Source organism: Aethalodelphis obliquidens, unplaced genomic scaffold (genome assembly GCF_003676395.1).
Source record: "Aethalodelphis obliquidens isolate GAN/ISIS:26980383/991018 unplaced genomic scaffold, ASM367639v1 scaffold67, whole genome shotgun sequence".
Classification (NCBI taxonomy): Eukaryota; Metazoa; Chordata; class Mammalia; order Artiodactyla; family Delphinidae; genus Aethalodelphis; species Aethalodelphis obliquidens.
Genome location: NW_020838011.1, coordinates 73,044 through 100,635, shown reverse-complemented (window position 1 = coordinate 100,635; position 27,592 = coordinate 73,044). Strand labels below are relative to the sequence as shown.

The window sequence follows — 27,592 nt, the reverse complement described above, 5'->3', positions numbered from 1 at the left end:
TTTCTTCTTCTTTGTCAAGATTGCTTTGGCTATCCAGGCTCTTTTTTGGTTCCATACAACTTTTAGGATTGTTTTCTCTATTTCTATGAGAAACACTATTTTGATAGGGATTACATTGAATCTGTACATTGTTTCAGGTAGTATGGACATTTTAACAATATTCTTCCAATCCATGAGCAAGGGATATCTTTCTATTTATTTGTATTTTCTTCAGTTCCTTTCATCAGTGTCTTATAGTTTTTTTTGTTTGTTTTTTTAAAAGAAGATGTTGGGGGTAGGAGTTTATTAATTTACTTATTTATTTTTGCTGTGTTGGGTCTTCGTTTCTGTGCGAGGGCTTTCTCTCGTTGTGGCAAGCGGGGGCCACTCTTCATCGCGGTGCGCGGGCCTCACTATCGCGGCCTCTCTTGTTGCGGAGCACAGGCTCCAGACACGCAGGCTCAGTAGTTGTGGCTCACGGGCCTAGTTGCTCTGCAGCATGTGGGATCCTCCCAGACCAGGACTCGAACCCGTGTCCCCTGCATTAGCAGGCAGATTCTCAACCACTACGCCACCAGGGAAGCCCAGTGTCTTATAGTTTTTAGTGTACAGATCTTTCACCTCCTTGGTTAAATATATTCCCAAGAATTTTGTTCTTTTCGATGCTGTTGTAAATGGGACTGCTTTTCTTAGTTTCTCTTTCTGATAGTTCACTGTTGGTATATAGAAATGCAACTGATTTGGGTATATTTATTTTGTATCCTGCAACTTTACTGAATTTGTCTATTAGTTCTAACAGTTTTTCGGTGGAGTCTTTAGGTTTTCTATATATAACATTATGTCACCTGCAAATAATGACAGCTTTCCTTCCTCCTTTCTGATTTGGATGCTTGCCTAATTGCTCTGGCTAGGACTACGAATACTATGTTGAGTAAAAGTGGCAAGAGTGGGCATTTTCATCTGGTTTATCATCTTAGAGGAAAAGCTTTCAGCTTTTCACTGTTGAGTATGTTAGCTGTGGGCTTATCATATATGGCCTTTATTATGTTGAGGTATGTTCCCTCTATACCCACTTTGTTGAGGGTTTTTATCATAAATGATGTTGATGAGCATGCACTTTTGTATTTTTTTAAAATACCAACAAAATTTAAAAAAAAAATACTGTACCATTACAGCATTGGTGATCCCTGTGTAACATGATAAAAGCTGCTAAATTTGTGAAGGGAAATTTTCTTTCCCTTCTTTTAATTACCAAAAAACTTAATTAGATTTTGAGTGTAGACTCATAGATCTAGAATGATTCTCAAGTGATATTTTAGTTCACCATAACCATCCAATGCCCACATCCTGTATCATCCCAGTCTATGAGATTTCAAATTTGACAGCTCCAAAACACCAGTCCTGGAAGAGTTTTCTTGGACCACAGTTTAAGACCCACACTGGTCTAGAACGGAAAGTTCCAGAGTGTCCTTTGCAAACTCAGGGTTACTCTCAGGAAAGTCTTTCTTACTGTGACTCATGTCCTTTGGGCTGAAGCTTATGCCTATTGCCTCAGCTTCAGATATTAGAGACAAAAATATCAGAAATTATTGTTGGCACCCAAAGGACCTCCTAGATGATTGCTTCAAACTTCCCATTTTAAAGATGAAAAAGCTGAGGACGAGTGGAATGTGTAACCTGCCTGTGGTGAGAGTGGTACCAAAACCCACTTATCCTACCTGCCAGACCACACACTTTCTATTGCCTTAGTCATACCTTCCTCTCAGACACACACCTGCATCACCTAGTTGAGTCTACATACAGTGCCTTTCACGCATTGATACAAGGTCTGTTAGATACGTACTACTTACAGAACTTCTGAAGCATAAACTAATTTATCAATATCAAAGGCCCAAGAAGGCAAAGCGATTTTTCCTACTCCAAAGTAGGAGTGTTTCGGAGCAAAGATAAAACTCTGAATGACCCTCATTTTGTGCTGAGGACCTAGAACCTCCACTGGTTCCAGGCTCCATGCTAGAGCTTTGTTTTAAAATCAAGACCCCACAGGACCCACAGAGCTAAGAGGATTTTTTTTTTTTTTCCGTACCTATTCAAAACTAAAGCCCTACAGCCATCAGGAAGCTCAAGTTCTTTGCTCAGCTTCTGCCTGTGTCTGGGCTAAGTGAAAATCCCTGGGTGGTAGTGGATGCTTCTAGCACCAAATGGTTTCTGTACAAAGTCCAGGCATTCCTCCTGGCCTGATAGGAGGGTTACACCACACACACAGAAGGATGTGACTAATACTGAATGTGACTTCAGACTCTGCACGTCCAGACAACTTCTGATAAACATTTAAACAGAGGTCAAGAATGTTTTCCTTTCTGAGGGGAAACTATGCAGTCTATGGTGTGAGTGGGAGGGAGTAGAGGGGAATAAATCTAAACATCAGCTTCCTCCTTCCATAATTCTTAAGCATTTTAGCAGCAACCATTTTTAATACTCTGACAGGCTTTCCTACTTAGGACCCATAGATGGGTGCTTGCCAGAAGAGGAGAGAGATGGAAAAGGTGAAGATCCAGCAATTCCAAAGTGATTACCAAGCAAGTTTGGAGCTAAGCAGGGCAATTAGGGCCGGTTTCCCTGTTTCCCACCCTCAGACCACGAGTTCCCTGAAACGTATGCCCTCAAGGCACAATTTAAGTACCCGGTTGGGATGCTCCCTTCCTTTGCTGACAAAAGGGGGAAGCTCTGTAGAGGAAATGGGCGTTGACTTCTGGGGGAGGAAAGGTGAGTTGGTCCAGATGGGACTTCTCAGCATCCTCAGCCCACCCGAGGAATTCTGGGGCGTTGGCCCAGGACAGGGAGCAGAGATTGAAGAGCAGAGAGCCAGCATAGATGTCCCCTTCACAGGGGAAAAGAAAGCAGCATAGTTTCTGTGACCCAAAGGGCTTTCACTGGTAGTGCAGATACAGTGTCTTGAGCACTTCCCTGCCCATGGGCTGTTTGGTTTGTCTCCTTACATTTCCTGGATGCGTGTGTGTTGAGGGAAGGAGATGTAGGTAAAGACTGGCATTCTGTCTCCCCTGTACTAAATAAAAAGCAAGAAGAATAAATGTCAGTCAGCAAGCTCCCTCTCAATGGGAGGAGGGAGATTCAGTATTGGAAGAAGAGACGTTGATGTCAACTTTAGTGAAACCCTTCATGTATCTGAAATCAAAGTTCTTTTGAATTTGTCAGCTTCAGTTATTTCAGCCATTACCTCTGTGGCCGGGAGCACTGAGGACCAATGTAGGTAGAATGCAATTGTGTCAGTTACTCACTGTTGAGTTTGTTTGTTTGTTTTTGCGGTACTCGGGCCTCTCGCTGTTGTGGCCTCTCCCGTTGCGGAGCACAGGCTCCGGACGCGCAGGCTCAGCAGCCATGGCTCACGGGCCCAGCCGCTCCGCGGCATGTGGGATCTTCCCGGATCGGAGCACGAACCCGCGTCCCCTGCATCGGCAGGTGGACTCTCAACCACTGCGCCACCGGGGAAGCCCACTTACTGTTGAGTTTTAAGCAGGTGGAGATCTCATTTTGAAGTCATGACTGTGGACTCATGGAGTATTCCCATACTCCATTTTAGACATGAGAGAGAACTTTACTTTAAAAAGCTAGTCTTCAGAAAGCACATCCACTTGTTTGTTGATTTGTTTCTTCATGTAGTCATTCATTAATTCATACATTCAAGTGCCCTCCAAGCCCTATGGTGGGCTCTGGGGGAATGGAATGGGCCATGTCAATGGGCCATTACTCAGGATGAAAGTTCTAGAGTTAAACGTACCATAGAATCCTGGCCCTGCTACGGATACGCTCTGTGCAAGGTATTTAACCTCTCAGAGCCTCTGATTTCTCACCTGAAAATGGGACTAATAAGCATAAACACCTCATTGGATTCCTGTGAGAGTTACCTGAAATAACATGATAGAACCTGCGCCGTTCCTGGAATATAATAAGCTCAGTACGTGGTGGTAGAGGCAGTATTAGAGGTTATGGTAAGGATAGTAGTAATTTCTGTTATTAGCGATTACTACTATTAATGAGACCAAGAGCACAAGAGTGAGAGAGCAAAGCAAAAGTGATAGGTTTCAGCAGGCGAGAGATTGCTGGACAGGAGAGGACTTGTGGGCTTTCTTTCCCTTGAGCTCTATTAGTTTTTTCAATGACATCTTAGTGGAGAAATTTGGAAATTCCTTTCCCTTTGCCTTCCATTTTCTATTACATTCCTGAAAACCGAAGCTTTGGTACAGCATTCAGCTGGAGGCTACATCCCAGCATTTGCATTGACCTTAGAGTGCTTAAGGTAATTATTCTGTCAATTATTTGACTTTTTAAAGTGTGCTTACCTTGAAGAACCTCTGCAAAGGAGGACCATGTTAATGTGTAACATGGAGATAAGCAGGGTGCTGCTACATTTTATTTCTTTTTTCTTTTTTCCTGGCTGTTCAACTGGAAAACTGAAATGGTTCTATTTGCATCTCATAGGGCAGTGTTGAAAGGTGGGGATGAAAGAGCTTTTACTCATGAAGTACAGCAGAATGTGAATTTTTGCAACACGAATTGCAAGGAATCACCTGCAATTTGTTTTGATTTTAAGAGAAAAAAGGAAATTACAAGGCAATGTAATACCTTGCTTGAAAAAGTGACAAGACAGCAGAGAGGATACTCTTGAGTTGAACCGAGTAGCTGTGTGCATCTGTTGTAGATGGAATGAGTGGTCCCTACTTGCATGGAGAGCAAGGTCATTTTTCTTACCCTAAAGAGAGGGCGTTAACCATTGGTGCTAGAGGAAACGTGGAACAGGAAGGAACGAGCAACTGCAGCAGGAGGCCTGAGTTGAGCCCAGGAGGGTTGGGGACCCTGTGGGCGGGAGCCAGCTGCACCCATGTGGCAGCTCCCGGGCCAGCAGGCGATGGTGGGAACTTTCTGTTGTTAGAGAAACCACCTCCGCATCATCTAAGTGCATTTCTGAAATGCCTGACTGTGCTCAGGGCTCTGTAAGCTCAGGATTAGCCAGCCCTCCAGGGACCTGGTCTGCATCACTAGCAAAGATCAGAGGAACTTGGTAGAGCCATTTTTTGAAGGAAAAAAACAACCCTAAACCCACAAGTGAATGGAAATGCATATTTATATCACTGGGCCGTCAAAGGTCAGGGTGTTTTGTGGGGAGGGAGAGAAATTGGTGATTAGGAATGAACTCTGGAATGTAAAGCTAGAAGATCTGTGGCGAAGACGGAGGAGAGGAGACTGAAGGCAAACACTGGATCTTGTACCACGTTTTCATCAGCTGCAGCAAGTAGTTGACTGCACATGGGTTAGCTGATATGTCGAGGCAGAATTTTAGGTTGCCTGGAAGGTCATATGGGACAGTGGTTAGGAGCCTGGGCTCTAGAACCAAATTGCCTGGTTTGGAATCCCACCTCTACCATTTATAAGCCTCGCGACTCTAGGCAAATCACTCAGCTTTCCTGTGCCTCCGGTGTCTCCTCTTGTGACATGGGAGGCAGCCCCAACCTCACAGAGTGGTTGACAGGGTTAGATTAGTTACACACCTGAATGCCCACGGTGAGCAGTCAATGAATAGGCGTAGCTGTTGGTGTGAGTGGCCATTGGTGGGGAGGTGGGGGGCAGGACTGAGTTGAGGGGAAACAATTAGCATGAAATAGGATAACAGAGTATATGGTGGTTAGAAACTAGGAAAGTCACTGGGTCCAGCTTCCTCCTTAACCAGGGAAACAAATCCTAGTCCACTTTAAAATAATTAATTTGAAATCATAAATAACAGTGACCGTTTATGGAGTACTCACTGTGTGCCAGACAGCATGGAAAGCCCTGTGCACACATCCTAACAATCCCGTGGGCCCTGGTACTTATTATTACACCATTTTTATCAATGAGAAAACTGAGGCTCAAAATGTTAGGTAACTTACCCAACATCACCTAGATCTGTCTGAATCCAGAGATTATGTTCACAACACAGCAGTTCTGTTCCCTTTGCTTTCCATTTTCTATCACATTCCTGAAGACTAAAGCTTCAGGACAGATTTCAACTGTCAGGACAGATTTCAACTGAAGGCTGCATCCCAGCACGTGCATTGGACCTGGAGTGCCAGGGTCATTGTTCTGTCAATTATTTGACTTTTTTTTTAAATAAATTTATTTATTACTTTATTTTTGGTTGTATTGGGTCTTCGTTGCTGCACGCTGGCTTTCTCTAGTTGCGGCGAGCGGAGGCTACTCTTGGTTGCAGTGTGCGGGCTTCTCATTGCAGTGGCTACTCTTGTTGCGGAGCGCAGGCTCTAGGCACGCGGGCTTTCCAGTAGTTGTGGCACATAGGCTCAGTAGTTGTGGCTTGCGGGCTCTAGAGCACAGGCTCAGTAGTTGTGGCTTGCGGGCTCTAGAGCACAGGCTCAGTAGTTGTGGCGCACGGGCTTAGTTGCTCCGCAGCATGTGGGATCTTCCTGGACCAGGGCTCGAACCCGTATCCCCTGCATTGGCAGGCGGATTCTTAACCACTGCACCACCAGGGATGTCCCTATTTGACTTTTTAAAGTGTGCTTTCCTTGGAGAACCTCTGCAAAGAGAGGACTGATTTATTGTGTTCTATGGTCCCATTGAAGCAAATATTTCATACCCATGAATACATGCCTTATTTTGTTTTGCTCTGTATAAATCCAGGCACCATATTTTGAAAAATACTTTAATTCTATTAATCTGGAGTAAATCATTTCCCAGTTCTTGGTTAGCTATTTAAAAGAAACGATAATATTAAGTAATAAAAAATTTTCCTTTGGAATCAATCCATCGTTTGATTGGATCTGATTGAAATTGTGAATAAAATGAAGAATCCATCCCTGACAACTCTCAGCCTTTGCTCATCCACGCATGGATGCATTTGAAATTGTTAGAGATCCTTAACTGCTGACAAACGCTGTGTTACCCTGACTTTAAATATGCGATGCGTCTTTGATCTTAGTGCTTCCTTTGGGAGTAAGTAACATCAAGACTCCTCATTCCCTGACATGGCATCCCTTCAGATGGTAGAAGATATTTAACAGGTAGTCCCCCACCCCAGGCATCTCTTCTTTAAGCTAAACACCCACATCACCTTCTGTGTTGGTTTTCAGACCCCACACCAGTCTTTGACGGGTGGTTAAGAGTTTGAACAAGATCCAGGGCTGCAGGACTGACCGGATCAATACAGAACACACTGCAGCCACAGGGTCACACAAATGCAGACCCAGACAGATGGCCTCCAGCCTCCTAGCCTCACTGATGTCATGGTAGACTCCATGGTTAAATAATAAAGAAAGGGTGATAAGCAGAAGCCAACTAGAAGGATTTCCCCAAACTGTTTCTGAGTGGTCCGTGATAGAGACTTCGAGTCATTGCTATCGTTTGTATTTCACGTGAGAGTTCCTCATGTGGGTTCTAACAAAAGGATCCTTGACATTCAAGATTTGTGTGGACTGTTGCTCAATTCTCAGGCACAAGTTCTAAAAGTGAAAAGCTGTTCCTTCTTTTCATAAGAGGGGGCATTTGTAGCTATGTTTATCACAGATCCATGTTACAAATAGACAGGGGTGCATGGAGAGGGAGACGTTTAAAGTCACATATTGAGATCATCAGGTGGCTCCCTTTGATCTAACTCCTACATTGCTCTGCTTTGTGTCCACCCTTTTTTCTCAGATGTGAAATTGTTGGGCTTTATTTTTCCACTTGTCAAATTCTCTTCAGCTTTTTAGCTGCTGTGTTGAACTCTTCTCTTCCTTAAAGGCATTTGGTTATTTTTTTTAAATGTTTTTGCTTTACTGAAGGTTAATGTGCTTTTCATGGTTTTATAGTTACCTTGCAGAAATCTCATTAGAAAAGCACTTTAATATATTACTTGGCAACCAGACATCTGACAGTGTTCTAGTTCATTAGTTAGGAAACCTCCCCAGGCTTGGAGGAACGGACATTCCTCTGTGAATTGGGAAGCTTTGATCACTCCAGCAGGGGCCAGGGTTTATTTTAATGCATTTGAGGGGGAAGGGGAAGAGGTACTCTATATCTGGCAAAATAAAAATAACACTGATTAAGAAAACAATGAAACATTCTCGAAAAAGAATTGCACTTTATTTAATATTATTCTGTGGTGTCTCCTGAGTCCTTTGAAGACAGGACTTGCTTTAGAAAATGGGTCTCTTTCTGTGGCAAGAGCCTAGTTAAACAGACTCACTCCAGATCACAGATCACATTGAAATGATCCTAATGAGGGTAGACTTTTCAAAGCTATATTCATTTTACCATGAATAAATGGATTCAAGTCTTATTCGTGGGTTTTTAATTTTCAACTTTGAATTTGCAAACTCTCAAATTCCTTCAAAGCTATGGTGTGCAGAGAAGGATCTGACTAATAGGATTGCTTTATTTTTAAAGAAAGATGCCCTTTAGCACAGCACTGGGCTTTGAAATGTGATCAGTCAAGGGTCCAACAGGCAAGGATTTCCCACATGACACTGTTTCTTGTTGAGTTCCAACCAGATTTAATGTCTCTTATACAAAAAAGCTACCGGGAGGGCTTCTAGTGTATTCAAAGTAGATAATGCTATATTGTTTCAACACAGAGTATACCAAATGAAGTACAAGTTCCTGAAGCAGGGCAATACTTGGGTGCTGGTGACTTTTTTTTTTTTTAAGGAGATGTATCTTTTTTCTTTTAATTGAAAGACTTGAAGCAAGCTGTCTGAAAAGGTGTTTTTTTGTTTTTGTTTTTTTTTTCTGCACGATACGCGGGCCTCTCACTGTTGTGGCCTCTCCCATTGCGGAGCACAGGCTCTGGACGCGCAGGCTCAGCAGCCATGGCTCACGGGCCCAGCCACTCCGCGGCATGTGGGATCTTCCCGGACCGGGGCACGAACCCGTGTCCCCTGCATCGGCAGGCGGACTCTCAACCACTGCGCCACCAGGGAAACCCTGAAAAGGTGTTTTTAAAAAAAACAAAAACAAAAAAGAGGGCTCAGTTATTAGAATGGTATAAATAGGGCAGCAAGCAAATGGTCGTATGAAAGGAGGGCCTCCTCCTTTATCGAGAGATAAAGGAAAAGGAGTGGAGCATTTTGGCAAGAGTGACATTAAGCCGCTGAAGTAAGGTTGGAGAGGAAACTGGAGCATCCTGCATAGTGACAGACATAAATGAAAGAATCACGTAGTGCTTTTCGGCTTGCCTGATTGACAAGCAGAACCCAGTTGCCAATGATGGCTCACTTTCACCTTTTCATACCTTCCAAGGCAGGTAGGAGAGAGGGAGGGACGGGCAGAAACAATAAATGGTTTAGTTATGTGTTAGAGGTGCATTTTCCAAAGAAAATGCAGTTTGGAGATCTGTGTGCTCAGACCAGGACCCGCTGTGTGAGTCGCTGGCCTCAGGCAGGTTACTCTGAGTACCCATACACACACACACACTGTGTCTCCTCATCTCTGTGCATTAGGGGTCACAGAGGCTCTCAACCAACTCCACAGCTCTGTGCTGTGGGTCAGGTAAGATAACACAGTTTAGAAAGTTCTCCACAAATGGGCAGTGATGGTGGGGCAAGCTGGAGGTGGTGATGATGACTCTGATGTCTTATCCTGACTGACTCCAAGCCTGGCCAGTTCCTTCGCAGCCGTGCAAGCTCATGGGGCTACTCAGAAGGCCCATCTTATTGCCCCTTCTGATCCAGAGACCCTAGTTCTCAGGCAGTTCTGGCTTTCTTTATAACCACCTCCCTTTCCGCAGCAAGGGTTCACAATCCGCAGAGAAAAGCTGTTCAAGACAAGACCTCTTAAGCAGGCTCAAAGTTTTGAAAGCCACTGTGGACCTGCCTTCCTGAGTCCCCAGATATTCCCCCACGCCAAGTACAGTCGGCCCTCCAAATCCATGGGCTTTTCATCCTCCGTATACCCACAGCCAACTGTATTCATCGCACGGCGCCATTCTACATAAGGAACTTGAGCATCTGTGGATTTTGGTATCCGTGAGTACTCCTGGATCCAAACCCCTGCAGGTATTGAGGGAAGACAGTATGCACAGCACCAGTGTGGCTCCCTTACACCTGTCATCATATTGACCCAGCCCAGCCCCCTCTGCTGGGCTGGGAGCCAGGACTGTGGGCGGGGGGTGATGGCCCAGCCTGTGCTGTTAGAGGATCCTGCCCACTGAGGGACCACCCAGGAAAAACCAAGGGAAGCTGTCTTACCTCGTGTGTGTTGGAACCCGCCAGCGTTGGAATCTGGAGTCGCTTAGTCTAAGCCTGAATGATCAGGAACCGGGGACAGTGCCAGACTGAAAGCGAACATTTGTCAGCACAGATAGAGGAAAGAAATAGGCCTGCTAAGTGTAACAGCCCCAGTAGGCCTCCTACTGACTGGTCCTTCTCTTTTTTTTTTTAATTTTTTTAATTTTATTTAATTAATTAATTAATTTATTTATTTATTTTTGGCTGTGTTGGGTCTTTGTTTCTGTGCGAGGGCTTTCTCTAGTTGTGGCAAGCGGGGGCCACTCTTCATCGTGGTGCGCGGGCCTCTCACTGTCGCGGCCTCTCTTGGTGCGGAGCACAAGCTCCAGACGCGCAGGCTCAGTAGTTGTGGCTCACGGGCCCAGTTGCTCCGCGGCATGTGGGATCCTCCCAGACCAGGGCTCGAACCCGTGTCCCCTGCATCGGCAGGCAGATTCTCAACCACTGCGCCACCAGGGAAGCCCTGGTCCTTCTCTTACCCACGCAGAACTCGCCTGATTTGATGAGACATATATGTACTCAATAGCAGCATGGAACGTAGTGTTTGACTAGAAGAGGCTTTCCAAAGGCTAGAGCAAGAAAGAGGAACGTTCTTTGTAAGTTCCAAGCTAGTGTTTCGTACCCCGGAGATATAAGAAACGGTGCCTTCAGTAGGACCTAGAGTTGTGCCTTGATCAGCATCAGTTTTGGCCCAAATATACTCCTGCTGCAGCTTGTACTGGTTCACACACTTCCTCCAGCTAGGTTTCACCACTGCCACATGCACAGGGACCGAGGGGCTTCCTTAACTAGGTGAGCCTGGTGTGTTTAGAGCAGAAGAAATAGCATGTAGTGAAAAACGAACACGTGCAGGGAGAGCCCATCTGCAGAAAAATTGGCCTTTTTAATGAGCAGTTTTGTTTCAGTACATTCTTGAATACATTGTGTTGTACTGTTCAGCATGGATCTTCCAGATCGATCACATTTGTTTTTCAGGAGGAATCAATCTTAACCAAATAGAAAAATGCACTGAGGCCCCCCTGTGTTCGTTGCTCATTACTCCTCCCCCAAATCTGTGAGCCGGCTCAAGGGGTCTGAGGCATTCAGAAGAGAAGCATTCTTATTTAAACTTTTGGTGGTTCATTTTGCATGTTTTTGAGGCCGATTATGGTCTCACAGAGGTTCAGGCCCACAGTCAGAGATTGAGAAACTTCCATCATTATAAATGTGGCCTGTGGCGCCCACCTCATTTTAACTAGAGCTTAATGCAAAGGAGTGATTGGGGCCTGACTTCTGCCTCCTACAAACTAATCTTTTTCAGTGGTGTGCACTTCTTTCTGTCCCCCAAAGGGATTTGTTAAATGTGATTTTCAGCGGGAAATGCGCTTTTTTTATCTGTTAGCCATAATGGAAATGCATAGATAAACAGAATCTGTGTGAATATAGTCAGATTTGGGAGTGGGAGACAGGATAGGGGAAACAAAGATAGAAAAAGCTCTGTCAAACATGAAATGAGGGGCAGGACAGGAATAAAGACGCAGACGTAGAGAATGGACTTGAAGACACGGGGAGGGGGAAGGGTGAGCTGGGACGAAGTGAGAGAGTGGCATGGACATATATACACTACCAAATGTAAAATAGATAGCTAGTGGGAAGCAGCCACATAGCACAGGGAGATCAGCTCAGTGCTTTGTGACCACCTAGAGGGGTGGGTTAGGGAGGGTGGGAGGGAGATGCAAGAGGGAAGAGATGTGGGGGCATACGTATATGTATAGCTGATTCAGTCTGTTATAAGGCAGAAACTAACACAACATTGTAAAGCAATTAACCTCCAATAAAGATGTTAAAAAACAAACATGAAATGAGTATCTACGTGATTTTCATTTTTATTTAAACCAGCCTCCTCTTTATAAAATTTATTTCTTAATAAGACAACATTGTACAGTGAGTATGATCGGCATTTTGAAGAGAAAACATCTTACTGTGGAAGGACTTCTAGAAGAAGGAAAGACTCACCTAAGATTCCTGCAGGAAATCTAAAGAGAACTCCTGGTGGCGGACCTCCCATCTGTGTTTTGTGGTGAGGGACCATAAACAACCCAGAGAGAGAGAGAGAGATCCCAGTAACTGGAAGTTCCCCCGTGGCCCCGCCTCTGCTTCCTGCCCAGCTTCCGCTCATTTGCCATCTTTATTCTTCTCTTCTGCTCCGTCCAGCCCCACAGATGGTCCGAGACTCAGAGGGGCCTTCAGGCTTCTACACCAATTTGAGTTTCCTTCCTGGGCAAGTCAGTGTGTCTCATGGTAATATTCTGTCCTGAAACCATACAAGGAGAGGATATAACAGTCTCTGTCACTCCTGGAGGAAAGCCTGAGAGTGGTGGCCTGGAGGAAGACCCCCGCCCTGGACCCTACTGTATGTCTGGGCAAGAGGCTCAGAACATTCTCTAGTCTTGGCTAGAAAGGCTTCCTTAGAGCTTTGGCTTTTCTCTCATGTCCTTCAGATGGATTCTGCACACCAGAATGGCAAATTGAAAAGCTTCACAGAATTAGCTTTTAATGTTAGAAACAAAAGAAAAAAAGCAAGTTGAGGAATGATTGAAGCGAAAGCACATTCCAGCTGTCAGACAACTTGGAGAGCATTAGTGGATGTTCTAAATTTAAACATAATTTGGCCCTTTCTCCTTATCCATATAACACCCGAAGTTTCTTTTCACTTCCCTCCCTGCCTTCCACTAACCCCATTCCTGGTTTACTACATGGCGTTGATAATTATGTATATGCATCCTGAAAATTTAACCCTTCATGTGCCATTTCCTCTCCTTCGATATTTTTTCCTTTTTTGTGGAAAATGATATAACAGAAACTTGCTATCTGCATGTTCTTCACTTTTTAAAAAAAAAAATAAATTTATTGGGCTCCCCTGGTGGCACAGTGGTTGAGAGTCCGCCTGCCGATGCAGGGGACACAGGTTCGTGACCCGGTACGGGAGGATCCCACATGCCACGGAGCGGCTGGGCCCGTGAGCCATGGCCGCTGAGCCTGCGCGTCCGGAGCCTGTGCTCAGCAGCCGGAGGGGCCACAACAGCGAGAGGCCCGCGTACCGCAAAAAAAAAAAAAAAAAAAATATTTATTTATTTTTGGCTGCGTTCGGTCTTCGTTGCTGCACACGGGCTTTCTCTAGTTGTGGTGAGCGGGGGCTACTCTTAGTTGCGTTGCGCAGGCTTCTTGTTTTGAAAGAACAGTGATAAACTTTAATCAAATTAAAGTCAGGAATATAAAGATTCTACCTCAATTTTTCTTTAATTTCCCACATATCACTTATTTTCCTACTGTCTTTGCTGAATTTTAACAGTCTGGGACAGCCTCTATGATTACAAATAAAAAAATACGTATCCATAAGTCCTTCAACACCATTAAAAGAAACCAAAGTGTCAATGCCAAATTTCTGATTTTAATGAAAATTCTGAACATTAAAGGAGCATTGCTGCATTTACAATGCTGATTTTTAAAAGCTATCTGAAAATAAAATATAGTAAAATTATTGCTTCCCAAAGTTATGTTGACATAATCTATACAAGGCAGAATTGAACCAATAGCATACTGCATGAAAACAGTTACATAACCAATCTTTATCCCTTCTTTTGGCATTTTATACAGCTCTACAAAGCTATCACGTGATAGTCCTTATCTTGAAAGGGATGTCCTGCCATTTAGATACTTAAATTCTATCCATGTTAAGATATAGCCTGAGGATATTAGTGTGTTTACCCATAGGAATGACTTTAATTTTGCATGTTAAGCAGTACAGTACACGCTTGACAAATCTGTGTGAAGTTCTATAGGCATATTACTTTGCCAGATAATACCAAAAAATTCACAGTGTAAAACCAAGAGTAGTTATTCTCATTATTTAAAAAGAAAAAAGCAACACTTATTTCACAATCCCTGGACCTGTAAAATAGCCATTCTTTTAATTTACAGAATTGAGGGAAGTATTTTACATGTCAAAACACACATGCTGAATGTGATTTAGTGTATCAGCACCAAAAATCTGAAAAGTCTACAAAAATTGTTAGGTGTGTAAGGTGCATACATGAATTATATTCAGTTTGAGGGAAGAAACGGTGCCCCCAGACGCCCTGATATTTAAGAACTAGCTGAATAACTTTCGCCTTGGTTTATAACAAAATAAAAAATACCGCTTTTAATTTTTCTTATATAAGTCATCTAAAATTAAATCCAAAATTGAAGTGCTGCCTTTTACTGTGAATAGCAGTTTGATTGTTAACATTTTTTATGTTCCAGTTTGACACTTCACACACAACAGATATTTAATGCCCTAAAAATATTTTAAAAACTTGAGTCATTTTGTGAACATCTGAAGTTAGATCTCTTATATTTTTATGTAGAGTTGGGTATAAAGTCATTGTGTGTCAAATTATTTTTAAATGTTATCAGTCCCAATCAGTAATTAGGACTTTTTAAAATATGTCGTCATCTTTTCAGGCAAAAATTACTATTATGAAGTTAGATGAAAGTAAATACAGAATTTCTTGGCTTACAATCCAAAATTATTATTGTGACATTAAAGCATGCCTCTTTCCAAACCATTTGGTCAATGCTGATGACACTTAAATAAGGAAAACTTAGGCCAGTATTTCTCTAACTATACTGACACGCTGTCCTGAATGACCTACCAAGGCTGGGGAAGGGACCTGGCCTGGTTCCTCAGCTCTGTGAAGTTGCCCCCTCCTGTCTTACTCTAAACAGCTTATACCAAATCAACTTATGCACACTGTTACCACAAAATCCAGCAAGCTACAGCCCTGATGCCACCTACATTTATATATTTACTTTTTACTGTGTACATTAAACAAAGAATTCTGTTGTGCTTTTCACATATTGGATATAAGCCTTCATATTTTATTTCTAGGTTTCTTGGGAAGGGAAGAGAAAGACTAAGAAAAAAGAAATAGAACAGGGGAGTCAGACTGTAAAGTAACATTACACACACAACTGGCCCCATATCTTTTTAATTTAAAAGATACTATCATCAAAAGGTTATATATATTTATATATATATTTATATATTTATTTATATATATATATATTTATAAAAGAAAAGTCTCCTCTCTAAAATTCATATTATCCCATGATAGATTTTCACAGTGACTAGTATATATATATCGATATAGGGTTTTTTTGTTTGTTTTTTTTGCGGTACGCGGGCCTCTCATTGTTGTGGCCTCTCCCGTTGTGGAGCACAGGCTCCGGACACGCAGGCTCAGCGGCCATGGCTCACGGGCCCAGCCGCTCTGCGGCAGGTGGGATCTTCCTGGACTGGGGCACGAACCCGTGTCCCCTGCATCGGCAGGCGGACTCTCAACCACTGCGCCACCAGGGAAGCCCTATATCGACATAGTTTTCAAATCTGTTCAGTTATCCATTGGGTAATGGTTTTAGAATTAAAAGGTGCCATTATCATCGCAGTCTGAACATTGTACCATTAGGGAGATGTGCTTAGAAATGGTTCAGTGATTTGCTCATTATGACTATTTACAAAGATGTCTATTTACCTTAGCAATAAATAATCCTGACACCAAAAGAGATAATGGTCATGCACACAACGAGATGGCTGCATGCTCTTAAAATATTTACATGTAGTTTTTCCATCAGGGCTTTCCCATTAGCAAGTGAAAGTGAGCTCTCTTCAATTTTCTCCACATCAGTCTTGCTTCTGGGGAATGCATCCTTCCATTTCTACAACTTCGGGCCATCCTTCATATTTGTTTGTGTCCTTATTGCTCTTTATGTGCTGTTCAAAAGGCCTTTTTGTCTTAATGCCTTTTCCACCACAGAAGACCCAGTTGTCTCTAAAACCAAGATGAGTAGTAGATGTACTCCCCAGTTCAGCAATGAGCTGCCGGGCCTCATCATTGAGTTTGGTTGCTCCATCATCATATGTTCCCATTAAGACTATTGTTCCATCTTGTATGGCCTTCAGAAACTCAATAAATGAGGCCACATTTCCTCCCCATATGTCAAAATATCTGGTGTCTATTAGATCTCCTGTTTTTCCATTTACCTAGGCAACATTGATTCCTCTTCCAACATTATTCTTAACACCACTCATTAAAACATTCTCCTCCAGGCAGATTTTGGGTCCTACCACACTGGCTGCTCCACGTGCCATTTTAAAAGCAAAATGCTTCTCAGGGCAAGCTTTTGAGATCCCACATTTATACCTGGGAGGTTTTGTGGAACGTGCAACTGCGTCCATTGCTGACCTTGCAAATAGTTTTCCTAAACTCGCATCCATTTTTATTTCAAATGCTTGAGAAATAACATAGAATGTCAGTAAAAATACTGCCACGGCTACCACACCACCAACTTTGCAGCACCTGCTACCTTCATGTTTGGTTTTTCAGTCTGTGGCACTTTTCATTAAATAAGCTCTGGCCTCCTGCCTGCCTCTCTGCCTCGCGGGCCCGCTCGCTCCTCCGGCTTCTCCCCGGAGCGCGGGCTTCTCATTGCGGTGGCTTCTCTTGTTGCGGAGCACGGGCTCTAGGTGCGCGGGCTTCAGTAGTTGTGGCGTGTGGGCTCAGTAATTTTGGCACGCAGGCTCAGTAGTTGTGGCACACGGGCTTAGTTGCTGCGTGGCCTGTGAGATCTTCCCAGACCAGGGCTCGAACCTATGTCCCCTGCATTGGCAGGCGGATTCTCAACCACTGCGCCACCAGGGAAGCCCTGTTCTTCACTTTTGACCCCAATCATGTATTAACGGATAGAAAGTATTTCAGTCTCCTTATTTTTCTCTGTCATTGCTGATGCATTACTAGGCTCCTCTTATCTGGGCATTAGCTCATTTCTTATCTGAGTCTTCACTGGCTTCTGTTTTGCCTTGATCTCTTGGGCATGATGTCTATAGGTCTTGTCTCTATGGAGAATTAGATAGTAAACTGGCGACAGCAGTCCTTTGATTGGAGCTTAGCTTTTTCAAATGCTCAGATTTTTTTTATTACTTATTTGTACTTTTTTATGGCTAACATTTTTCTAATTCTTTGCCTGAAAGTTTGTTTTTTAATTATTTATTTTTGGCTGCATTGGGTCTTCATTGCTGCGCACAAGCTTTCTCTAGTTGTGGCGAGCTGGGGCTACTCTTCGTTGAGGTGCACAGCCTTCTCATTGCGGTGGCTTCTCTTGCTGCAGAGCACCGGCTCTAGGCACATGTCAGATGTTTTTTCAAGCATACTTCTTCTGAAACCTCAACATATCTCCAGATCAATGATTCCCAAACTTCTGGGAATTGTAACAACCTATCCTTACGTTTGGTTTGTATGAGATCCTACCTCCCTTTTCACCCTATCAATCCTCCAGGAAGAAGAAAGCAACATTTTTTGTTTTTTAATGTAAAAACAAGTAAAAAATTTTTTAGTTTTGAGGGGGCTTGGGGATGACATGACACTCAGTGGTGTATTGGAAAAGGCGTTGCAAAAAAGGAATCACTGCTGTGAATCTTGGAATAAGGTCATTTTAATCTCACTCACTATTTCCTTTTTTTTTAAATTGAGGTAGAAAATGCATACCTCAATTTTAAAAAATCTACCCTGTTAACAAATTAAGTGTACATACAGTATTATTAAATATAGGCACATTGGTATACAGCAAATTTCTAGAACTTTCTCATCTTGCAGAAACATTGAACAGCAACTCTGCATCTCCCCCACCTCTAGCCCCTGGCAACCACCATTCTACTTTCTGCTTTTATGAGTTTGACAACTTTAGATCCTTCGTGTGAGTGAAATCATGCAACATTTGTTTTTCTATGACTGGCTTATTTCACTTAGGTTAGTGTCCTCAAGGTTTATCCATGTTGTAGTATATGGCAGATTAATCTCACTGTTTCCTAAAGTGTGAATATAAGACCCTTAAGGAAAAAAAAAAAGTCTTTTGTAGTTTCTATGGGCTGTTTAAGGTTACAAATGCTCACAGTTAAGGCTTATATTTGGGGGATCCTGGGGGGATACAAGGTCCAATTATTTTTTATATAACGATGAAGTAACATAAAAGATTCTAGGAGAGCATGTACAAAGAACAGTCCTTGAAAATGCATATTATCATTATTGCAGTGACCTCCTTGAGACTTAGCCGTAATGACCCCAAATCAATAAATGTCCATCCATGAGGACTGTACAAATGTGGGAGGTTTTGTCGTAACCCTTGAGGAAAGAACTGTATGACAAAAACAAAAAACCCTCCTTCTCCAAAAAGAGATTATGATTAATTAAGGGACAACTCTAGTTGACGGTAGAGAGAGCTCAAAGATGTTGTATTAGTTATTTACTGCTACACAATAAATTAGTCCAAAATTTGCAGCCTAAATAAAACAACAATGAATATCTATTATCTCATACAGTTTCCGTGGGTCAGAAATTTGGGACTGGCTTATCTAAATAGTCTTTGGCTTGGGGGTCTCTCATGAGGTTGCAGTCAAGATGTCAGTGGGGGCTAGTCATCTGAAAGTTTGAAGTTGGAGAATCTGTTTCCAAGTTGGCTCACTCACATGCCTATTGTCCTGAGGGCTTAGTTCCTCATCACGTGGACATCTCCATTGCACTGCTTGAGCATCCTAACAACATGGCAACTGGCTTCTTCCAGACCAAGTGATCTGAGAAAAAGCAAGAAGGAAGCTGCAATGCCTTTAACGACTTAGTCTCAGATTTCACATATTGTCACTTCCACCACATCCTTTTCATTAGAATGGAGTCATTAAGTCTAGCCCACATTCAAGGGCAGCAGAATTCGGCTCCACCTAAAAAGGGAGGATTTGATAAGGGGATGGGAGACCCATGAAGCAGAAGGGATGAACAGGATCTGGACCAGATACTCTAGTGATACCTGGAGACAAAGAGAAAGAGAATGTGGACACAAACTCCAATCTGTGGCTGGCATGGGGGCTAGCAGTGGGGGAGGGAACTGGGGAAACAACTGGCCAGCCAAACCAGAGAAATGATACAGGTAAGAGTAGTGGCTTTGACCATGAGCAAGGGTCGATGCTCCAGGCCAGCCCAGGAGCTTGGCACTCTTGGAGGGGAAGTACTTTTCGCCAATATGACTTTCCTTAGCTGTTGCTGAACTTGAACAGTGCTATCAGGCCTTCTTCACTAGAGATGCTTCTTCGGCTCAGCAAGGAGCTGGCTCAGAACCCAGACTCCACATGGGAGGAGGGCTAACATCTTGGTGCTGTTTGCCTCTGGAGCTGCCCCTTGGAACATGTCCACCTGTTGGCATGTTCAGAACTCCATGCCTTAAGAGTGAGCCCTTTTCTGTTTTCACTATGGAGTTCGATTCCAGGGATGGCCTCTGTGTTTTCTGCAAAGGCTCTTTCTGAAACTGAACTTCTGTTTACCTCAATTGCCCTTCTAGCCTCCTTAGACTGAGTTGATTTGTCTTGATGGATGAATCAGATTCTTGAACTCATCCTTTGTGGCTCCAGTTCTCTTGGCAGAGAACTCAGGAAGATCGTTTTTGCTTACGTGCGTGTTTGGGGAGCATTTTTGTTTTCCTTTGTTTTTCTGTCTCAGCCACAACCCGTGGGCGAGCCCAGCACCTGGGACCTTGACAAGCCTCTGTGTGTGCATAGGTTGAGGTCACCTAGGGAGTTCTTCCCAGTATCGTTCGTCATGTCCCCGAATTCCAGAGCAGACCGCAGTTTCCCAAATCCCAGGCTCATGGAAATTGGGGGAATTACTTTTCTGGAGCCAGCTTTATCTTACTTGTCCATGTTCCATTCATGCAAATTGGAAATACTCCCACAACTAAACTGTGTGCCGCCCTTCTGCCTGGGAAATGCAGCTGTTCATGCTTAATGCTTTTGCTCCGCACCTTTCTAATCTCTCAGCTTTACACTGTTCAGATGGCAGCCGGCTGATTGAGAACAGATAATGTTTTTTCTGATTATTAATAAAGTACAAGGAAATGAATTCATACCGTTCTAGTTCTGCTTCTGCCCGCATCCTGGAATGAGTGTAGGCAAATGTTGAATCAGCGCCCCTCCCAAACCTCATCTATAAAATGAGAATTTGGACAAGATGGATCTTAGGGTCCTTCTACATCTAAAGGTCACTGGCTATGTGATAATTTAAGATCATGGAAGTATTAATAGGGTAGGATTTATTTACCACAAGAGGAGAATCTCAGTACTGTCTCCTGTCAACCATCCCACCGGAAAGGGCCTGTCTGTCAGCCGGTGCTTTTCCTCTGCACGTGGAATCAGCAATTCTTCTTTCACGTTTGGAAACAGACTTTACAGTGGACCTTTTTCACTTAAAACCTCACATAAATGTTTTTAACATGTTTTAGGGAACTGGGGTTTATGCTTTGCTGATTGTTGCTTTTAAATCCATCTTTTCTAATATAACATTATTGCTTGTCAACATAGACTTGCCCTTTTGCACTTTTAAATAGTTGCCCCAAACTTCACTCTGGTTTCTCCCACTAAAAGTCTGACCAGTGACCCCCAATTTTTAAATCTTATAAACTGACTAATAAGGCAGCATTTTGCTATAGAGTCATCCTTTATCTTTTGTCTCCTGGGTTTTATCTAAATTTTTGAATGAAATTGCTACTTTTGTATAGATTTTTAACATATGCTCTATGTTAATGTAAGCATAAGAATACAGCATCAGCAACTCTGGCCACTTTATTGCTCTAGTTGAGTAGCTGGGTCAGGAACATAAACAGAGCATCCCTAAACATTGGCCTGTTTGTACGTATGAACAGCTGAGGACCAATGTTTAAAAAGCCACAGTAGGGGCTTCCCTGGTGGCGCAGTGGTTGAGAGTCCGCCTGCCGATGCAGGGGACACGGGTTCGTGTCCCGTGTCTGGGAAGATCCCACGTGCTGCGAAGCGGCTGGGCCCGTGAGCCATGGCTGCTGAGTCTGCGCGTCCGGAGCCTGTGCTCCGCAACGGGAGAGGCCACAACAGTGAGAGGCCCGCGTACCGCGGAAAAAAAAAAAAAAAAGCCACAGTAATCAAAATTTCTGCCCAAATGGTAAAACATGCCCTTGTACAAACTCTGGAATAAAAGTAGTTATAACTAGCTAGCCCCACCAAATCTTTTTAATAACAACAAAGGAAGCCAGTCTCTTGGAATGGTTCCTAAAGTCTTGCTACTTAAACCTTTACATGAAAGCACAAAACCTGGTGTATATTTTGGTAACAGCATCAGTACACTCAGCTACTCAGGTTTGTTGATCATTTACTCAGTGCCAGGCACTGGGATACAGAACAGAACTTGAGAGAAGTTGTCCTGTCCTTACCAGCATTGAGCCCACAGTCTAATGGGGTGCGAAGACACAGTTAAAGCCCTGAGAAATTGCTGTGATGAGGGTAAATAGAGCCATACAAGAACGAGGAAGGAGGCCCTCATTCTATTTATTGAAATATAGTTGATTTACAGTGTTGGTTAATTTCTGCTGTGTACAGCAAAGTGACTCAGTTATACATATATATACATTCTTTTTTATATTCTTTTCCATTATGGTTTATCTCAGGATATTGAATATTGTTCCCTGTGCTATAGAGTAGGACCTTGTTGTTTATCCATCCTATATGTAATAGTTTGCATCAACTAGCCCCAAACTCCCGGTCCATCCCTCCCCTCCCCTAACCTTGGCAACCACAAGTCTGTTCTCTATGTCTGTGAGTCTGTTTCATAGATAGGTTCATTTGTGTCATATTTTAGATTCCACATGTAGGTGGTATCATATAGTATTTGTCTTTCTCTTTCTGACTTTGCTTAGCATGATAATCTCTGGGTCCATTCATGTAGCTGCAAATGGCATTATTTCATTCTCTTTTATGGCTGAGTAATATTCCATTGTGTGTGTGTGTATATGTATATATTTATACACCACATCTTCTTTATGTATTCATATGTTGATGGACATTTAGATTGTTTCCATGTCTTGGCTGTTGTAAATAGTGCTGCAGTGAACATTGGGGTGCATCTGTCTTTTCGAATTATAGTTTTGTCCAGGTATATGCCCAGCAGTAGGATTGCTGGATCATATGGCAACTCTATTTTTAGTCTTTTGCGGAACCTCCGTACTGTTCTCCATAGTGGCTGCACCAATTTACATTCGCACCAGCAGTGTAGGGAGGGTTCCCTTTTCTCCACACCCTCTCCAGCATTTGTTATTTATAGACTTTTTTTAATGATGGCCCTTCTGACCAGTGTGAGGTGGTACCTTATTGTAGTTTTGATTTGCATTTCTCTAATAATTAGCAACATTGAACATCTTTTCACGTGCCTTTTGGCCATTTGTATGTCTTCTTTGGAGAAATGTCTATTTAGGTCTTCTGCACATTTTTCAATTGGGTTATTTTTTTTTTAATTTTATTTATTTATTTATGGCTGTGTTGGGTCTTCGTTTCTGTGCGTGGGCTTTCTCTAGTTGCGGCGAGCGGGGGCCACTCTTCATCGTGGTGCGTGGGCCTCTCACTGTTGCGGCCTCTCTTGTTTCAGAGCACAAGCTCCAGATGCGCAGGCTCAGTAGTTGTGGCTCATGGGCCTAGCTGCTCTGCGGCATGTGGGATCTTCCCAGACCAGGACTCGAACCCATGTCCCCTGCATTGGCAGGCAGATTCTCAACCACTGCACCACCGGAGGAGCCCGGGTTATTTGTTTTTTTGTTATTGAGTTGTATGAGCTGTTCATATATTTTGGAAATTAAGCCTTTGTTAGTTGCATCATTTGCAAATATTTTCTCCCAGTTCATAGGTTGTCTTTTTGTTTTGTTTATGGTTTCCTTTGCTGTGCAAAAGCTTGTAAGTTTGATTAGGTCCCATTTGTTTACTGTTGCTTTTATTTCTATTGCCTTGGGATACTGACCTGAGAAAACATTGGTACGATTTAGATCAGAGAATGTTTTGCCTATGTTCTCTTTTAGGAGTTTTATGGTATCATGTCTTATGTTTAAGTCTTTAAGCCATTTTGAGTTTATTTTTGTGCATGGTGTGAGGGTTTCTTATAACTTCATTGATTTACATGTGGCTGTCCAACTTACCCAACACCACTTGCTGAAGAGACTGTCCTCCCCATTGTATATTCTTGAGAAGCCCCCATTCTAAATAGGGGGAAGGGGGATGAGGAAAGACGTCAAGGGAGGTTTGTCAAACAAAAAGATAACTGAGATCTAAAGGATATCTAGGGGTTAACTAGGCAAAGATGGGAAGGAATGGGAAATGGGGAGAATGTTCCAGGAAAAGGAATGGCATGCCCAAAGGCTAGGGGCCAGGGAGAGCAGGACACATTTGAGGAACACTGAAGTTCATTATGGCTGGAGCTCAGAGTTCAGGAGGGACGAGGCAAGAAAGGAGGCTGGGAACATACTCAGGGCCAGATCTTATTTATTCTGGATTTTATAGTTTAAATAAATGTAGTCATTTCAAACCCTTCTCCCCTTACTGGCAGTTAAATTTTTTCTCAAGATGAAGATGTAAATCTGAAACATATCTAAGCCCAAAGAGGAGACATTTTCACTAATAGAAGGATTGCTTGGCTCTGCCCAGGAATGTTTACTAACTGTTAACATTGACTTTTAAAGTTTTCTATTTAAAAAAAAAAAAAAAGGGGCTTCCGTGGTGGCGCAGTGGTTAAGAATCCGCCTGCCAATGCAGGGGACACAGGTTCGAGCCCTGGTCTGGGAAGATCCCATGCACCGTGGCACAAATAAGCCCATGCACCACAACTACTGAGCCTGCACTCTAGAGCCCACGAGCCACAACTTCTGAGCCCACACAGCACAACTACTGAAGCCCGCATGCCTAGAGCCCGTGCTCTGCAACAAGAGAAGCCACCACAATGAGAAGCCCACACACCACAATGAAGAGTAGCCCCCGCTCGCCGCAACTAGAGAAAGCCCGCGTGCAGCAACGAAGACCCAACACAGCCAAAAATAAATAAATTTATAAAAATAAAAAAATAAAGTTTTCATAGGATTCCTGCCTATATAAGGTACTTTCTAAGAAGATGGCATCTTCTTAATGATTTGCAAAGCAAAACATGAAGCCTATTTTCAAATACTGATTTTCCCATTAAACATTCATTGAAACCGTTCAAATCTAATGAAAAGGCCTGGCGTTCTCAGACTGTTTTATTCTAAGATGTGGTAGGACTCTACGTGGTCGCGGTAGAGTTAACATCTGCTGAGCATTCAGCATGAGCAGGATAATTCTGACCTGTTTGGGGTTACAAGTCCAAACTGCTTACCCAGAGCCGCTCAGAAAATACCCCCGAAACATTTCAGGCCGGAGTGTGAATGGTGAGCCGTGACCTCTGTTTAGGATTCTCACGATTGTGTAATCTTTTCTCCAAAAGACATTAATGTTTTCATTATCTTGTTTTTCTTTTCTTCATGGTAACTTGTAGACATACCTAATCTCCTTGCCTTGACACTGAAAACCGCTGCAATCTAGTCTGGCCTCCAGTTCTCAAGATTTCTTTTCCTTCTCTCCAAACCCCTCACCCTCCAACAAAACAAAGCAAGAAAGGGACACTTCAGCAATACTGGGTTGTGTAGAGAGGCACCACAGGAGCCTAGGGAAAGCTCTGGGTTTGGACTCAGAAAACGTAGATTCATGTCCTGGACACACCACTCCCAGGCTTGGGGACTTTGCACAAGACCCTCAACGTTAGTGAACCTCAATATCTTTATCTGTAAAATGACTCGCTTAGCTGATTGTTGGGAAAGTGAAAATGAAGTAATAGTTATAGAAACTCTTCGTGGGCTGTAAACCCCAATGCCAATATACAGCGACATCTCACCTCTTCGAGCAGGCTGACCCCCTCGCTTGGAATTTCCTTACCAACCCCACCCACTGCCTTTAACTTTGAAAGCCCTTTTCCTGTTCCATGAATTCAGTTCTGACCTACTCAGTCAGAATGCTTTTTATATTTATATCATAGGACCAGTCATACTCCTTCCATATTATAATTGATTCTATACTTGTATTCTAGTCTACACTTTGTGGATTCTAAATCCATGTCAGATAGGAGTCCAACCCCATCATCTTTCCATTCCTCCTGTCACCCAGCACAGCACTTAGTCTGTGGAGGACCTGAATGAATTAATCCACTCCTTGTTTTTACCTGCTTAGTGCCATACAATGCTGAAATTCGATTTAGTTTCATCGTGAGTCTTTCTCAACTTTTATACCTTTTTCCATAGGGATTTTCCCTTAAGGAGTAACTTCATCTAGGCAACAGTAGAAGTTAGTGCTCTCATTACAGGAAATGAATATTAATGATGAATTGACGACATTTTTCTTTTGATAACCCCTAACTAATAGGAATTAAACCACTGGCCAGTCCAGTTTCTTTTTTTTTTTCTTTTAATTATTTATTTATTTATTCGTTTGTTTGGCTGTGCCGGGTCTTAGTTGCAGCATGTCGGATCTTTAGTTGTGGCATGTGGGCTCTTAGTTGCGGCATGTGGGCTCTTAGTTGCGGCGTGCGGGATCTAGTTCCTTGACCAGGGATGGAACCCGGGGCCCCTGCATTGGGAGTGAGTGCAGAGTCTTAACCACCGGACCACCAGGGAAGTCCCTGGCCAACCCAGTTTTACATCTGTTGATCAATATGTTCCCAAAATATCCGTTCTTTAATTGTCTGAGCATGTTATGACATTGGGAAAGCTATCTAGTGCTGACACTGGAGTATGTGTGGATCTGTTATTCCTCATTATTGCTGTGTAGGTTAAAATGCTGCTTGCTTATTTTCCAAAGCGTTATTCAGAACCGTCTGTGAGTGAGGTTAAGCTCTCTCAGCTGCAGAGATCATGACTGTGTTTTCACAGAGGCCAAGCTCCCGTGGATGTGTGGGCGGAAGCAGGTTTCGTGATTACCAGCGTCATGCTTGTCCCGGGGGTCTTGTCTCAGTTTACCTATTTGAGTCTCCTTTCTTCTCTTCAAGTGTCAGTTTAACTGATTTACAGGCTCAGAGACCATAATCCTTTCCCATGGACTAGATAAGTCTGGGCTGCTTTCCACCCCTTGTTCATAGGCAGAGCAGGCATCATCCCCTTGAAGCCCCCAGCTTGCTAAAGGGGTCACACGTTTGCTAGAGAGATCCCCTGAGAATGTACCCAAAAGGCAAGGACTAAGGAGGCATAAAGCGCAGGTTCTATGTCAATTTTGGGAAAATCGTGGACATTTTCTTCCCCAAGTTTGTAAAGAACGAGTTTCCTGCTTTTATGCATGGCTGCTCTAAAGAGGTGCCCAGTCTGAAATCCCAGCTACTGCTCTGAAAGGAAATTACTTTCCTTTACTTAAACACAAGAATAGAATCTCCAAGGCTGGAGCTGGTGGCTGCCCTAGAAGAAACACCTGCAGAGGGAAAGGATGTTTCGATGACGGGCCCCATAGCACACTTCACAGGCAGTTGCTCCAAGTCCTTGTAAAGATGCGGTATCTTAACCTTTCAAACCCAGTTTACTATTGAAACCATGAGAGCCCCTTTTTTTCCTGCACTGTAAAAGGAATTAACAACTCAAGGAAAACAAAACTCAAAAAAAAACAGGGGCGGGGACTTCCCTGGTGGCGCAGTGGTTGAGAGTCCGCCTGCCGATGCAGGGGACATGGGTTCGTGCCCCGGTTCGGGAGGATCCCACATGCCGCGGAGCAGCTGGGCCCGTGAGCCATGGCCGCTGAGCCTGCGCGTCCGGAGCCTGTGCTCCGCAACGGGAGAGGCCACGACAGTGAGAGGCCCGCGTACCGCAAAAACAAAACAAAACAAACAAACAAAAAAAACTCAAAAAAAAGAAGAAAAGAAAAAGAACCACTAATTATAGAAAAATAATCACTGTCTGAAAATAATCAAGATGCCAAAGTAAAGTTGTCTGGTCCTATAAATACCAGTAAGAGCAGCAAAGAGCATTTTTATGCCCCCAGAGACCCTCCTTCTGGGGTAACTACTCACCCATGAGGTAGCATAGCTTTCCTTTACCTGGTTCCCACTTTTCTTTTTTTTTTGTTTATAATTGATTTATTATTTATTTATTTATTTTTGGCTGCGATGGGTCTTCGTTGCTGCGCACGGGCCTTCTCTGGTTGCGGCGAGCAGGGGCTACTCTTCGTTGAGGTGTGCAGGCTTCTCATTGCGGTGGTTTCTCTTGTTGTGGCGCATGAGCTCTAAGCGTGCAGGCTCAGTAGTTGTGGCGCACGGGCTCTAGAGCGCAGGCTCAGTAGTTGTGGCGCAGGGGCTTAGTTGCTCTGCGGCATGTGGGATCTTCCCGGACCAGGGATTGAACCCGTGTCCCCTGCATTGGCAGGCGGATTCTTAACGACTGCATCACCA

At 43.4% G+C, this 27,592-nt stretch overlaps 1 protein-coding gene and 1 pseudogene across 1 annotated transcript in view; one reads left to right on the top strand and one right to left on the bottom strand.

The window, feature by feature from the left end:
- The window catches only part of IGFBP7 (insulin like growth factor binding protein 7), a 75,363-nt gene that overhangs the window by 25,488 nt on the left and 22,283 nt on the right, over positions 1-27,592 (top strand). The gene's annotated exons all lie outside the window — the stretch shown is intronic.
- On the bottom strand, positions 15,847-16,661 carry LOC113611092 (protein FAM3C-like; annotated as a pseudogene).